Consider the following 14366-nt stretch of genomic DNA (forward strand, 5'->3'; position numbering starts at 1 on the left):
GCTCATCAAGTTCTTGAAAGAATTCTTTTCCAAAGTATTTCATTCTAGTGTTTGCCAAAGCAGGACATTTGCAGAGGAAATGGATTATCGTTTCACTTTCTCTTTGGTCACTACAGCTACGGCAAAAGGTGTTGTAAGACATACCCAACTTCTCTGCATGAACTCCTATAGGCCAATGTCTGGTACAAACCGCAACAATCCTGGCTATGTCTTGCCTTGGTCTGCATAGAAGATCGTTTGTACGGGTTTTGTTATAGGTGGGCCATATCTTCCTAGATATAATGCAGTTGGGTAAATTGCTCCACCTTCGGTTTGATCCAGTTTGGTAGATAGAAAACATTTTACCCTTCATAGCACCAAGAGGAATGTTAACCATTTGCGCAAGTGAACTATGAAGGGCCGATCCTTGAATGTCTAGCTCGTCAGCCCGTTCATTTCCACGATACCACTATGGCCCGGAACCCAGATCAGGGTGACACCGAGGTTAATATTCAGGCTCGAAAGCTCATCGTGACATTATTCCAACTTAGATGAGGATATGGCCTAGTAAATGGCTTTGACAGCTGCCTGACTGTCTGTAAAGATAGCCGCATTTCGGTTTTGGTTTGGGTTTTGTTTAAGTATCTTACATGTCTCCCTTATTGCCAGCAGTTCAGCCTGAAAAACGCTAGAAAAGTCAGGAAACCTAAAGGATTTGGTTACATTTAGAGACTCAGAAAAGATTCCAGAACCAACTCCGCACTCCATCTTTGAGCCGTCAGTAAGAATAGTTATGTTGAAACCAGATGTCATCCTCCCAATTTTCTCTCAATGGGAAAATAACTTTAAAACCTTTACTAATGTTCAAATTAGGAGTGCAGTAGTCAGTGTCTACCTAGATAATATCTGAGGGAATCAATTTCGTAGTTCGGTCTTCCTCTACTGCTCCGTTTCTCGGGATTGGATTAGAAGGCTTCCGGACTGGAGCTTTGCTGTCCATTTGCTTGTCATGACCCAGCCATGTAAGTCGTTGCTTTTTTATTCTTTTGACTAAATCAATGTCGTGCCTGTACAGTTTGTGCAAGCATTTTCACCACCACTTTCCGTCTATGCAGACGGGACCAAAGTCACCTGGAGAATTTTTCTCTCAAAGCTTCCTAAGATGCTCTCATCTTTTTATGAAAGCCTCAGCGACATAAATGAGAACCAGGATCATGAGCGTCTTATTGACAGTGACTTTAGATGCTACTTAATTGTCTTCTAAGTCTTAAGAAGCAGATATTTGCAGGATTTTCCTTTTGATTTCAGCGCTGATGTCGCCATATGAATTTCAAACAATGCCAAGATAGACAAAATCTTTAACTACCTCAAAGTTAGTATCAATGGTGACGTATTGTCAATGTATAGTTTTTTGATGACAGCATATACATGGTTTAGCCCTCATTTAATACCAAAACCAGCTTCTTTGCTTTCGTCGCAATGCTCAAAAATGCGTCACTGATAGATCTTCCAATTATGTCAATACCATTGGCGTAATTAGACGGCCGTAATTGTGCCTCTAGTGTTGACGACTGAGTTTTGAACAATTTTTTCCAGAACTGTGTTAAAGAATTTGAATTAAGGTGCATGAATTTTTCTGACATACAATGCATCGCAAAGATCTTTTCCGAACTTGTCATACTGCACAAACGAACAAGTTTGACAGGGATACCACAACTAGAAATTACTCTGAAAAGCTCTTCCCTATAGGTGCTGTCACATGCGGCCTTGAAGTTGATAAAGAGAAGGTAGGTATTGATTTCAAGTTAATGGACTTTTCTGGTTTGAAGCCACACTGATATCATTCCTTCAGCTTGTTGACGAACGTCAAGTTAGTGAATTAAAAAATTAAAACTGTGTGTGCCCCTAGAAGTGTTTATTTTCCATTCTAGTCATTCTAGAAATAACATTTTAGCGTATTTTGAATAATGACTTAGGTATTAATGCTTTTAAAGAACTCAAGCAAGTCGATGCTATGCATCAATATGATCCAAAAAGTTGTAAGGTGAAATAGCTGATAGCTATTATTGATTGTTTTATATGGTCGAGATTGGAAGACTTTTTTCCGTATTTTTACTTACTTTGGAACCAAGTAAAAGACAAGGTCTATGATCGGATTCATTATGTTATCTAGCAACGCATATTTGCGAAATAGTCATGGAGAGAATATGGTACTGCAACCGTATCTGTGATAGAAATTTGTTTGATATTGTTTCTAATTGTAAATTAAATTGCAAAACCCATTGAATTTTCTTTAAAATACTCATTTTTTTCAATATTACTATTAAACATCTTATTGGAAAACAAAGTGCTGAAGAAAAATCCCAGAAAGTCCATTTCGCATCTTCTATAAATATTTTTAATTTCCGTAAATAATTTCAACCGACTCCTTAGCTAAAGGTAAATGGTCAGAGAAATAAAGTTTCCTCTAAATGAATTGTAAAGAAGTTGGAAGTTGGTTAAGTGTGTTGGAAACCTGTTAAGGGACATAGGGCCTCTACTACACATAGCTTAATCGTGTACGGTTTCCGATTTTGCCTAGTGACGCTGATTCCGCCTCGACTGTCCTGCGCCATGTGCTTCTCGGTCGTCTAGCTTTTCTTCCTTCTTGTGTGAGCGGATGCAACTGCATTGCTTGGCCTGCAATGCAGTCGTTACCTTTTCGAAGCGTATGTCCAATCCATTGCCACTTACGCCTTTATATTATAGAGTCTATAGGTTCCTCATTTGATATACGGTTTTGACAGAAAATTATCAGGATGTTACGAAGACATCTATTCACGAAGGTTTGCAGATTTCTTGTAATTTCTGAAGTATCCTTCCCAGTGCTGCTCCCATTAAGGAGCACAGATTCGACATTTGTGCGAAACAGTAATAGGTTTTAGGCTGAAAGTTATTCCTCCAAATTTTTGAGAGCATACCGAACACCGCTTTTGCTTTGCCGATGTGGCAGATGACGTCTTGTTCGGTTCCGCCTTCGATGGAAATGATGCTTCCAAGGTATTGAAAGCTCCCACTTTTTCCACCGTTTGCGAGAAAATATTTATTGGAGAGAATGATCGGGTTCCGAGGATGATCATTTTTGCTTTGATGGCATTGATTTTCAGCCCCACAACTTTTCCTTCTCTCTCCATACTTGTTTTCATTTGATGGAGATCCATGATCCTATGAGAGAGTAAGCAAACATCGTCCACGTAATCCAAGTGCTTTAAATAGGATATCAAAGTCACTCCGCTACCGGACAGAGCTTATCACCAACAAAACAATATTGGCGACAGAATACAGCCCTGTCTGACTCCGTTTTGGATTTCAAAATCCTCGACAACCTACCATCGTGCAGAAAGTGACGCTTGGAACCACCAGATTCTGCTTTAATAATGGCAATTACTTTTTCTGGGATGCCTCTCGTCTCTACAAAAGCTAACCAGATATACTCCCTGTTAACGCTATCAAAGGCCTTCTCGAAGTCGATGAATAGCAGGTGCAGCTCTTTGGTTATACTGCAATTGGTCCTGTTGTCACACCTGTTTACAGCACCCCTTCTGTCTCGGACATTCAAGATACCGCTTTTAAAGCATCGACTAATCGCGAAGTAGTCAATTTGGTTGAAAGCCGCTTGCCTGTCCGTGGACACCCAGCTAATTTTATGACACAGTTTGTGTTCAAGCATAGTGCCACCAATCACAAGGCTATTGGCGTTGCAGAAGTCAAAGAACCTCTGACCATTATCATTGCAATTGCTGTCACCATGAACACCCATCACATTCGTTAGTCCGTTGTTGTTACTGCCAACTTTAGCATTGAGGTCTCCCATAACCAAAAAAATATCTCCGTGGGGAGTGTTGTTGTAGGCGGATCCTAGTTAATTGTAAAAGCATTCTTTCTCTTCATCAGATGCTAGCTTCGTCGTCGTCTAGGCGTAACACTGTATAATGGTGACGGGTGGCACTCTACTCTAAAACATAGCTTTCCCCAAGGGGCTCCCACGAAATATGGCTTCTGATTATCGTTTTTGTAAGAATTGACCCTACTCCAGGTTCTCGAGCGTTTCGTGGATCATGACCAGAGTAGAGCAGTACAGTGTTACGTGTCGGTGACTTGTATTTGCTCGATCCCAACCATCGCACTTCACTAAACCCTAAGATATCTATCCTGTACCGCATAAATTTCCTCTCTAATTATAGGAATCTGGCATTGTGCGGACCTTCACTTCCTGCGTCCAGAAGCGTTCTCACATTTCAGAAACCAATATTTGTCCGGGTACAGTAGCCAAAAGTCGTCAACGAGTTATCATTATTTATCCGAGGCGTAATTTCGGTTTCTGTAGCGGGATGGTGACCAGTTACGAAAAATCAGGAAACTTCGCCCATGCAATTTTGCATATAGGCATACACAAATCATTGCCCGGGGAAGACAATAAGTTAAAGCAAGAACTTCAACATGGCAAGAAAGTTGCATTGCTTGCCTAAACCAAGTTTTAGACAATCACCAACTATCCGATCTGCTATGCAGCAGGCATCTTAATCTTCATTAAACATTTTTAAATAATTTAACAATAAGACACATTTTTGAATATTAAATGGTACGTCAACAAATAAAATTGTTGAGCTTAGAATGATACCAATCCATTCAGATCCAAGAGCGTCCAACGTATATCAAAATGTCAGTCTTTATTGTGGGACGTAACAATGATTAGCAATTTAATATGGCTTGAATTTGAAATTATGAACACCAATGACGTAATTTTAATACAGGCATTACGTATCACACAGCTTAAAAAAAGAAATTTAAAGCTTCCGTTCAACTTCTATGGCCCCATAACGTAATCCTTTAGCAAAAGAAGTATGATTTTTTTTTGTCAAGTTAGAAAGTGGCACAATTTTTTCTTTTTTCCATCAGTGCGATAAGTACATGATTATAAATCCTTACCCAGCCTACGCCCAATTCTGATTTCTCTAAAGATTTGTAATTCCAAATCTTTTCAGCCACAATCTCCAGAAAAAATGCAGAAATTGCAATTTAATTTGTCCATTTACGTCACTTGACAAATCAAAGAAAAGAAAAAAGAAAAGAAGATGTAAATGGCAAGTGGTCGCCTAATGGTCCTGATTCTGTGCAATTAATTCTTTTTCACTTAAGCATTTCATCGCACTCTTTAAGGTTAATGAATGACTTATCGCATTTCAAAAGAGTTTATCCTTAGAAAAAAGGTTAACTAAGAGTACTATGAGTATAGTCCATCAGGTTTAGGATGAGTATTAAGAGGTTCGTCTTTGTTAGACGAGCCGGATTTCAAGTCAGTCAATCAAGTTTTTCTTTTGTTGTTGTTTTGGTTTCTATTCAAGAATGATTTATTGCAAAATTTAACGTTTTATGTAAATAAAAAGGTTCCTCTGTTTTGAATTTTAAACAAGAACACAAAATGTAGGTCATCCTTACAAATGCTCCACCATAATAAACCCTAGAATCTAAAACCCATGTTGTAATGGTTATAATGGTGAAAAATACAAAAAATAAAACCTAAATATGAGTACATGATGTTAAGACTTTGAGTCGCCACCAAAAAACGAAAAAAAACTTCAACACTCTGAGCTTTTTGTGAAGTAAAAAAAAGAAAATATTTACATTTTGTTTTAATGTAAAGTGAAAACAAAAATTCCGAGTGGTAACGAAAAATGAAAAATTGAAAAAAAGTCCTTTGGGAGGAAATTCGTTGATGTAACGTGAAAACATTAAGGAAATGAAGCTTATTAGTATGAGCAACATAAAAAAGAGAAAAAAAAACATAAATAAATCAAAAAACAAAATGTATATTTTTGTTAAGAGATGAATGTGGTTGAATTAATATTTTAGGTTTTTCTTCTTAATTTAATTGAATGCTTTTTATTCAACATTGAATAAAATAAAAGAAAAGAGAAATGTACGGGATAACGAGACTTAGCAAATTAATTAAAAAAAGCTAAGCTTTACTTATTTAACTATAAAATACAGGGTTATCCATTTAGCAGTTTCAAAAGTAAACGTAAATAAACACCATATACAATTTTTTAAAGTTTTAAAGTTTCAACTTTGTGATTATGTGTGAAACACAACATCATTTAAATGACCACCACGTGAATTGTTGCAGGTATCGATTCTTTTGCGGTAATTGGGCTGTATCTAAGTAAGGTGCAATCAAACCTCCGGGCCAAATAAGCACACCAAAAAGTGACTTTTTGTGGATGTGATGGCTTCTCTTCAATTACTTGTATATATATATAATATATATATTGTTCAAAAAGTCGGCATCCACCACCGCCTTTCAGTGGCCCAGTTTGACTTTTTTGGTTGCAAAAATCATATCTCCCAAACGAATAAAGATATTGCTTATATTTCTTTTATCTTCAAGGAAATTTCCAAGGCTATACAAATTGTGATTGAAACAAATAACTTTTAACAGGGTGTAGTAGAAAATTGTGTTAAAATAAGAAGTTTTAACAAAAGTGATAAACATAACGGTATTTTAATATGCAATCGTCAAAAATCAATTTTTTTAAGTAATCTGAGTGAAGAGCAAAAAGAAAAAGGACCACTTCGAGTGAAACAGTGGGAAAAAAGGATTTTTAAATTAACTAAAATTTTGAAATTTCTCGACGTTTCAAGGTCCTAGAGCCGAAATAAAAAATGTTTAGGTGTCTGTGCGTGCGTGTGTACGTACGTTCGTACGTCCGTATGTTCGTGACGTTTTTTTCATCGTCCATAGCTCAAGAACCAGAAGAGATATCGACTTCAAATAAATTTTGTTATACAGATAAAAAGGCAGAAAGATGCAGAAAGGGCTCTCAATACATTGCGTGTGTGGTTTTCTTAACAAAGCAGTTTCAAAAACAGGTGACAATTTTGGCTAACCCTGAAAATCTCACGAACCAATGACGCTAGAGACTTGAATTAAATTTAATATTATAAAATAAAATGTGTCACCTTGAAAATTATACGAGTTTAAAATGATTTTATCTCCAAAATACTTTTTCGCAACGAAAAATAACGTTTTTAACATCTGGTAAAATTTTGAGAAAAATCAAATTGACAGTTTTTTTTATAAAAAGTAAAAACCTGCAAAAAAAACATTACTCAAGGTTGGCAAAAATTGAATTTCGATTCAAATATCATTTCAAAAACTTGAGATTATGACTTCCAATATGTTTTATCTTATAAGAAATATTGTTTTCAAGATTCTGTAAAATTTTGAGAAAAATCGATCGACAATTTTCTTTACAAAAAATAAAAACTTAAAAGAAAATTTAACAAAAGTTGGTAAAAATTGATTTTTGACTAAAATATCTTTTCAAAAATTTGAGATTATGAGTTCCAATTAATTTTAAATTATAAGAAATATTGTTTTTAATATTCGTAAAAAATTTCAGAAAAATCGAATTGACAGTTTTTTTTTCTTCAAAAAATAACAAAACTAGATTTTCAAACTAACCTATTTCATTATATGAAAAATATTGTTGGTAATTTTAAATTTTTTAAGAATAATTCAACTGACTTTTTTACAAACTTTTGAGCAAGACAAATTGACAGACGGGATGGGAATTTATCAGTGTGGGTCGCATCCCAGCTTCTTTTGTGGGGGGGAGTGTTATTGCTTTAATTTACTCTTTCGACAAAAACTTTACTTGCCGAAGATATTGCTTGAATTATATCACTCTTAACCTTTTCATGGTCCTTATTGTATCTTATACTCAAAGCTTCAGAGAGATGTTCTTTACATTATTTCCTTTTAAGTTTTGATTAGTTTTTGTTTTTTTTTGTAAATGCTGCGCTATCATTGACTGGATTCCAATTGTGAGATCAACTACTTCTGTTTCTTTTTTTAATTTATTTCTCGATCTTTTGGCTGCTATCCGTTTTTTATCAAGGTTGTAATAAAATTGTTTTAATATCTGTTTGACTGCCAGGACATTTGCATCTGGTATAGTTGGTATTTACTTTCAACGGCAGATATGAACCCATTACATGTGCTAGCATTGAAAAAAAATTCAAACAAATCTCCATTCGGAATATCCATTTTGAATTTTTTGTTTGAAAAATAAAAGCAATTAATCAAACGCTCGTTTAAATTCTAAATGATTATTTTAGTCTAATGTTCTATCTTTTTATACCACCTTGGAGTAAATACTTAAAGATATCCCAATAAAACTACCTGTCAGTCAACCTTTAAACTAACATATTCCAAAATTGTTTTATCCTTAAAGCTTATCAATAGATCGTTAATCCTTATCAATAAAAGTACCTGAGCATAATTCAATCGTACCCGAAAACATATGCATTGTTAAAAATTTTATTACAATTTGAAGTCGGAAAAGTTTGCAGAAAGTAGTGTTTCAGAAACCATTAAATTAAGTAATTAAAAAATATTTTTTTAATCGATTTAAATAATGGCATACCTTGAAAACAAAAACCAAAAGCGTTTCAAAGACTTTTTTCTAGTTTTTACATTCAAAGTTAAGAAAAAAATAAAAAATACAAACAATGTATCATCATAAACAATCTTCAACTTTGGCCTGCTCTATAAGGCACACCAATAGCCTTAATTGAATATTTTTTTCAATTACTGGAGCTCCAAATATTTGTGAATCCAGTGAACTAAAAAGTTTTGCATTATAGACCCCTCAAAAAATGAATATAGCAAGCAGTTTTGCATAAACGGGCCACTGTGCGCCTGTTGTTCAAGCATCCATTTGACGTATCTATGACGTTGTGGATGGTCAGCTAGCTTCAAATAGTATGCGATATGGACTTCATCTTGATGAAGGTATAGAGATGGACTTTATATGGATGTGCATAGGTATAGATCTAAATGCAAAATATGCCAAAATGTGCCGTAAGATAGCCCTAGAAATTACGAGTACGAGTACGAGCAAAACGATGATGAACGGGCCTTATAAAATCTGTATAAAATCCAGTCTCTTCAAATTTCTTCGCAATTTTGCCAATTGCTTCCGTAGTTGGACGATTTTGTAAGCCATAATGCCCTCCTAAAGCACGATATGTGTCTGAGGCAGAATCACCGTTTATGGAGTAGGTTTTAACAATTTGTATGCGTTGTGCGATAGCTAAACGGTCCATTTTCGTCAACGTCAGACTTTTAACTGAAAAATTGGTCCAGGAATTAAGTTTGACAAAGGTGGAATTCCAACGTAATACTTTTGAAAGCGCAAAATGGATAAACCTTAACATAATGCTGTAGTCATCGGCTTAAATTGATAAGACTTTTAATTTTCACCTTAATAAGTAATAAAATTAAAATTATGAGACTTCTTCACAAAAACTTACAATTTGTGAGTTTAATTAAAAATTCAAACATTCATATTAATTTTGAAGATCATTAATCAAAAGTAAATGAACTGCACAAATTAACTATTTTCCTTCGAAAGTGTGGTAAAGCCAAAAATAAGTCAATTTCTATTTTGTATGGTACTAACTTATAAGCTGGGGCCTCACCCACCAAACTTCTCCATCTATATCGGTCCCTATAGCTAAATTACTGCAGTTTTGCACCTTGAGTGAAGGTGAAGTCACTTTCCACTTTTACGAGCCACCTAATAATACTAATAAATTAGTATCAGAGAAAGAGAAAGGAAGAGAGAAAGAGAGTACCTAAACGAACAAAGACAAAAAGCTATGGTCAAGATGAAAAAGGTTCATTTGAGGCTTTTTGCTGTCGTCCTCATTTGATCCTAAACATCGTATTCTGTCCGATAACTGCCAATATTAGGTTTAAATGAGGGGCAACATTTTAACAAAAAGTGATCCTCTTTTCAATCTTTTTTAACCTCAGAGAACCTGAATTTTAGGGACGAAAATAGGGCCAACATTTCGACTCGGGCTCATTAACCGCTAGACACATTTTTGTCACCTCTGTCTCAATACTCACGAAAGCCTCAATAACATCACGCTGAGTTCCTCCGATTATGTTTATTATCAACACATGCGAGTAATTAAACAGACTTTTGAAAGATAGTGCGTCTAGTGTTGACGTGGAAGCTTTCCTTCAAGTAGGATGTTAAAAAATTCGCATGACAGCGCATCACCTTGTCTGAAACCTATTTTGACATCGAAAGGTTCTGTTAAGTTGTTTCCAACCTTTATGGAGCAGCGTGAATTCTCCATGGTTATCCTGCACAAACGAGTTTGGCAGGGATGTCAAAACTAGACATGGCGCTATACAGTTCGCCCCTGTAAATTCTGTCATATGCGGCTTTAAAATCGATTAAAAGATGGTGGGTTTTCCTGCTCTAAGGCCAAACTGATAAGGACCTATCAAGTTGTAGACGATGGGCTTAAAACGTTCACATATCATAGCGGAGAAAATTTTGTTTGAGATGTTAAAGAGACTGTATCCTCAAGCTTAGAGGGTCTTTAATACTGAGATTCCATTCATTGAATATGCTTTCTTCCGAACAAGATAACTTAGTGTATGCTCCAAACCAAACACTCTATAGCTGCCTTAAAAAGCTCGTCATTCAAGTCATCTACTTCAGTGGCTTTGTTAGTCTTCAGCTTCGATATGATAATCTTTAATTCGTCTAAGATGGAAAGAAAGGGTTTCTTGGCTTTCTTCGTCTATGTTGGATAGACCATCCTGCCTGACAGCGGAATTCGGTTCATCGTCATTGTTATATAGCCTGCAGAAGTGGTCCTTCCATATCATCAGTATTGACTGTGATTCTACTATGAAGTTTCCACTTTCGCCTCTTAAGGTCTTAAGGGCCTTTGAACTTCATTTCTTGTCCTGAACCTCTCAACATTTCCGACAGCGTGGCTTCTCATGCTCTCTCTTTTTCCTTCTGAGAAATCGGTGTTCTGAAACAAGCACCCTAGAAATAGTTTCTTCAATTGCATCTTTTATTTTATATTTTTTTTTAAATTTTAAAAACTATTAACAAGTCGCAAATACTGCTTTCTAAGACTTTTCGAATAAATATTTCATCGTGAATAGCCCGCCATTTGGGCAGCTGTCACTTTTTAAGTTTTTATGTTCCGTATTTTTGCGGATTGAACCATTTGAATGATCGCATTTTGATCGTAAAATAATCCTTAGTGATGGGACTCATTTTTATATCTTAGACTTTGTTTATTATCTGTCGTATTTGGGGCTCAAAAGATCTTGGAATGATTGTTGATAAACGTCTTCATCCTAACTGGGCCTTATTTAATTAAAAATAAGGCTGGTGCAACTATTACGGTGAATGGATTCATAATTTCTTAAGGCAGTTCTAGTAATAGCAAGATCTTGTGATTTAATTATTTTTAACTATTTCTTTTAAACCATTTGAAAGGTAGGGCCAATGCTTCATAATCAATCTAAGACCTTACACATGGAATTCGTGATGTTATTAAGATAACATCACAAAGTCATGGAACATTTCATGAAAAGGATATGACAGCCATTTGACTGATACTGTGTACCATTGTTAGTGACATACCTTAAAATAATTTTAACATTCACTTTTTTATCTTATGAATACTAGCTTTTGAATACCAAAATGAAACCTCATATTGATAACAATCAGTCTTTCGAATTACTTCAACTTTATGCTAACCTTTTTGTTGTATACCTCCGAACATTTTATGAGGTATTTTTTAAGTTCTGACCTTATCGTCGTGACTTTTATGAAACACAATTTTCCTTTTTTTTGCGTACTTTATTGTCTATAATTTCAAACAAAAGAAAATTCACAAGATTTTCAGTGAATGCCACAATGTTCACTCAGATATAAAATATCAAAACTAAAAAAAAAGAACTCAATAAATATTATTTTCTTTTGTTCCACGTTCCTTGATTTTGTTTATCCATCTAACTAAACTAGCCTTGGTTTAAAATTCACAGCACTTGTACAGTCGTCGTATACAATGCATAATAATAATGTCCTTAGCATTTCGTACTCGTGTATACAGCTATCGCCAAAATAATAGGAACAGAACTTACTTACTTTTGAGTTTAGCTAGGTTTATTTCATTTACTGAAAATATGATGTCGAACAATTAAACTAAGAATTTTAGAAGCACACAAACGATGTTCCAATTACTTCGTAGAAGTTTAAAACTTATCTGGTAAAATTAATATCGGAACACTTACTTGAAGAAAAATTTCCAAAAAATAGTGTTGTTTAGTTAAAAAAGTCAAATTTTTGGTAAGATTTTTGATTTCGGATAGATTTAAAAATAAGTATCAGTTTTATTTCAATATAACAACCAGCAACAGCCACACACAAATGGATCGCCAACTTTCACGGCAACGACTTTTTTATGATTGCACTGGACAAGTATTGTTTTTTATGGCTTTAATTTGAACCAGGATTCAAAATCAACTGAATTTTTGAGATATATTTTATGCTTAAAGCTATGTGAATTCATGAAGTAGTTTGTTTTCAATGAAATTTGTAATGATTTTCCAAATCTTCATCTACAATATTCCGTTAAAAAGTTTCAGAATCTTCTTTGTTTTTCAAAAATCTTTAAATTTGTGTGTCTTCACCTACAATACATTAACCTAAAAAGCACATTGAAACGGTTCTTAACAGAAAATCGCAATTTTTGATCTTATTACGCATTCGTAGTCTTAACGTAATAAGTAAAAGTTTTTAGAATATATTGAAAAATATATACAAACAAATTTTAAACGGTTATTTCAAAGTTTGAGCACATATAATTTATATCAGAGTTTGGATTCAGAATCAGCACTTAAAATTTAATCTAAAACGAATTATGGAGAAACATGAAGAACATTTGTTTCACTTAACTTTAAACTAAGTGAAAAACTACATTTTTTAAACTGCATCAATAACATAAAGATTTTTATTTTACAAATCATCACACAATTTAGTGGTTTTTGGTTATCTTAAGCATTTTTAAGGGGCATATTTTTTGATTTGATGTGATAGATACGTTTTAAGGCAAGATTCGAGGCCAAGACATCTTAATCCTTTCAAAATGTATTGTTTTGCTTATATTTATCGACCAGTGTTAATTTTGGAGGTTTGTCAATTTCTCGCAAGAGAAATCCCACTGTATGTGCCTCAGGCATGGGATTGAACCCAAGACCAAATAACTATTATGCATTACAACTGATTTTTTCTGCAACAGATAGATTCAACATTTTTGTCATCGGCTCTAGAAATTCACTTTGGAGTACCCAGCTCCAAGCGGATCGTTTCGCACGACCCCGTCTGCAGCACTGGACATATTGCTCTACCTTACACCTCTTGACATATTTAGCAAACAAATAGCTGCAAGCTCGGCTATTCGCCTCAATGCTTCGTCGCAGTGGACTAACAACAACATTGGCCACTCCGTAATTCTAAGGTACTTAGAATCAATTCCAAAGCACACAGACTACACCATCCCCCAACTACAATTCGACAGAAACTTCCAGATTTGTATACCTACCAGATCTTTTTGGGAGGATAGGACATTCTTAGAGGATGAGTCAATCCACTTTTACACAGATGGCTCAAAAACCAAAGAAGGGGTTGGTGGCGGTGTGTACTCTGAACGACTAAAATTAAGTCTCTCATTCCACCATCCCAATCATTGTAGCGTGTTCGAGGCGGAACTTTTGGTGATTGAGGAAGTATTTTCTTGGCTCAAAGAAAACGTGATATCAACATATGATATCCGTATTTTCTCCGACAGCCAGGCCGCTATCAAATCTCTGGACTCTGTCTCTACAAACTCTATAACAGTCCATAACTGTCGAGCATCTCTAATGGAGATGGCGCAGCATTTTAATATTCACCTTTGCTGGGTGCCGGGCCATAGAGACATTGCAGGTAACTGTAAGGCAGATGAACTCGCCTGGAACGGTACAGTACAGCCCATCCTACCACGTTTGGCAAGTACTGGCATACCAATCGCTACTTGTAAACTGCTACTAATGGAAGACGTTGCGAGGAGGGCAGGCACCAGGTGGACCAACATCACCACGTGTCAAGCCACAAAATACATCTGGCCAACACTGGATTTAAAACGTTCAAAGTGCTTGCTCTCTCTAAGCAGATCGCATATAAGCTCGATAATAGGTGTCATAACCGGACACTGTCTAATAGGAAAGCAGGTCACGCGACTAGGCGTATTCTTAAATGACTTTTGCAGAAGCTGTGTGGACGAGGAAGAGGAAGAAACGATTCTTCATCTTCTCTGCACATGCCCCGCTCTAGCTCGAAAACGCAAGAATTACCTAGGAGAATTCTTCTTTAACGATTTAAACGATCTAAATCATATCAGTATAATCAGCCTCTCACGTTTCGTAAGGGACTCTAACTGGTTCCATTGAGCTTAGGAGGAAGCCTCAAGATTCATGT

The sequence above is a fragment of the Eupeodes corollae genome, chromosome 1 (genome assembly GCF_945859685.1).
Source record: "Eupeodes corollae chromosome 1, idEupCoro1.1, whole genome shotgun sequence".
NCBI lineage: Eukaryota > Metazoa > Arthropoda > Insecta > Diptera > Syrphidae > Eupeodes > Eupeodes corollae.